Below are 2764 nucleotides of genomic sequence, written 5' to 3' on the forward strand. Positions count from 1 at the left end.
GAGTAAGTACATTTTAAACAATTTCAAATAAGGTAATACATTTTATACACAGTTTGGGTCTTTTTATAAGAAAATATAACTAATACATCTATAGTTTTGTACATTCAACTTATTTTTTTGCTAAGGGGAGCAGCTAAACTCCCTTGTCTCCTCAGTGATTCAGAACTGGAGTGGATCACTTGTGGCCTATAGAGTCGCTGCTGGGTTGTATATGGGACGCTTTATTTTGCAGCCAGAGGAGATGCTCTCACTAACTAAAGTAGTTTCTATTTCAAGGGACATCTACAGTCCCCAAGTCTCCATATTTAAACTCTGCTGGATGAACCGGAGGAAAAAGTGAAAGCAAAGCAACCAAGAAACACTGTTGAGGAACCTTTTGCAGAGCTGGAGAAAACATTTTAAAGATCCGTTTTTCTACAGGTCAAAGTAAAGTCAACTTTGACAGTTAAACATACGTGTCAAGGTTATAAAATTCGAGAATAGCTTTGATTTATAATATAATTTAGAAGTTTATTTGCTCTATGATTTAAGTAAGCAAATATTTATTTCTATAGCACCATAACCAGATAAAAATCACAAAGTGAATCACAAAAGTGAAAACACATAAAATTACAGCCAGTCATACACATATTTTTTAGCCAACTGCTCACAGAAAAACCCAGTCGCACCACTTCATTTGTGACGGTTGTGGTCCGGCGCCAGTGCTGTCCATCTTCCCAGGAGCAACCCTTTTGCTTTCCTGCTCAGTCAGCATCTCTTTCATTCCGAGCTCTTCGGACCGCTCACTGTGTTTTTGTCCACGTTCACGCTCACAAACACAGTCGGACAGCCAGCAAAGCACAATGCTCTATTTCTGTTCTGAACACAGCCGGCCTGGCCTACTCTTCAATGGTTTCCCATGCTGGTTGGCCTCTCCTTGCTTGCTTTTAGTCTTCTTTTTCTACCAGGTATAAACACAAGACATCGAAAAATAAAAAAAGTAGAGAATCCTTAAAAGAAAGAGTCAAAGAAAGTGCACTAACAATGAATTTTACTCCTGCTGAAAGTTCAAATGCTTTTCTAAAAAAATTGATCTGGAATTAAATCAAAAAGTCATGGTTGTTTACTTAGTTAATACAAAAGCCGATATTTCATTTATAACAGAAATGAGCTCTGCATGTGGGTGTGCTGCTCGACCTGGTTTACCTGCGTAAAAAAAGGTTTTCAATTCAAATCCCGGCTGGGTTCACTCTGTGGAGTCTGAATGTGTGCTGGTATTTATATGTGAAATAGATTTGTTACTCGGTACCAAAAAATGTAAAAAAAACAATAGCAGCAAAAAAATAAGTAACAATACTTTTTTACATTTTTTATAATCAGCTTTTAAAACCACAAACACCAGACCTCCAGGTCTACCCCATGCTGATTTTATAAATGAAGGACTTCTCAAAAGACCCTCCACAGCATGTGTTTCAGATCCACTACAATGGCTTTATAGACGGGTCCCCTCACTGTTCTGTCCCTCAGTCTGTTTTCTGTGCACAAATGACATTATCTGCAGGAACCAGAGAATGACACGTGTAATGTATGCAGATGACACTGCTCTGACAAGAGTGCCAGCAGGAAGTTCACAAACCTTTATTGAGAGCTCCCTAGAGCTCAACATCACAAAGACAAAGAGCTGTGCTGAGCATAAATGGTTAGCAGGTGGGGAGGAAGCAGAACTTCAAATACCTCTGGATTGACATTTGTATGTCCTTTGGACTACACAAAAATTGTTTTGTTACGTTTACACTGGCCTCGGCAACATGCGTTAATGCAGCCACTTTCAATGAGAAGTCTATCTAAATGCACGTTTCAGGCGTTATGACTCATGTTTACACATAGCTACATCAGTTTTTAAGTGTTTTCAGGCTCTACGTTCAAAAGGTGCGACCATTAAACATGCATTGAAAGTTAAACCAGTTCATGTAAAACTGACACAAAAAAGTGGGATATTATTTACCTGTTATTAACTCACATTGTGTTTTTTTGCTGTTTTGTTTAGGTTTTTTTTTACTAGTATACCCAGCGAGCATTGCAATGTGGGCCCTGTATGGTTTACCTTTTGGGCTGAATTGGTGGGCCTCAGGTGGGTTTGTCCGCGGGTTCAACGGTGGCCCCATCTGTGTTTGCCATACATTAGCCGGGTGCCCGGCGGACAGCGTAGTGAATTAGCGACCTCGACCTTTTTTTGAGATTTTTTTTAACTTCTTAATACTTTAACATCTTAAGACGTCACATTTTTGGCTTTACTACCACAGTAGTTGTTTTTCTTTACTTTTATTTTGCTGTCAAAAATATAAAACAGGCATATCAAAGAACAGCCCGGGTCCTTAGTGGTTAAATTGCTGAGCTAGCACTTAGCAGTTAGCATTGTAGCCGTCTGTCTGTCAGCAGCACAGAGAGCTTAACATTAAAACCAAACTTTTTTTATTGAACTGCATTTGTATGTTGTTGTTTCAGTTAAGACAAACTAATACAGACATTTTCTTTTAGTTTAAAGCGTTTTAAAAAGAATTATAGAACATCTCGCTAGCTTGACTGAACTATTTTTGTTAGCTTCCTGCTTGTTGCTTTTTACGGCAATGACATGTCGTGATCCATTCATTGCATACAAACTTCTAGTAGAGTATTTATCCAGAATAGTACGTTTGAAATATAAAGCATTGATCGTAGCAAGAATAAATTAAATATCCGGTACTGATCAGGAGACGGTATTCGATGCCGATCGAGTCTTCAACCA

This window comes from Oryzias melastigma, unplaced genomic scaffold (assembly GCF_002922805.2).
Source record: "Oryzias melastigma strain HK-1 unplaced genomic scaffold, ASM292280v2 sc01239, whole genome shotgun sequence".
In the NCBI taxonomy this organism is placed as follows: domain Eukaryota; kingdom Metazoa; phylum Chordata; class Actinopteri; order Beloniformes; family Adrianichthyidae; genus Oryzias; species Oryzias melastigma.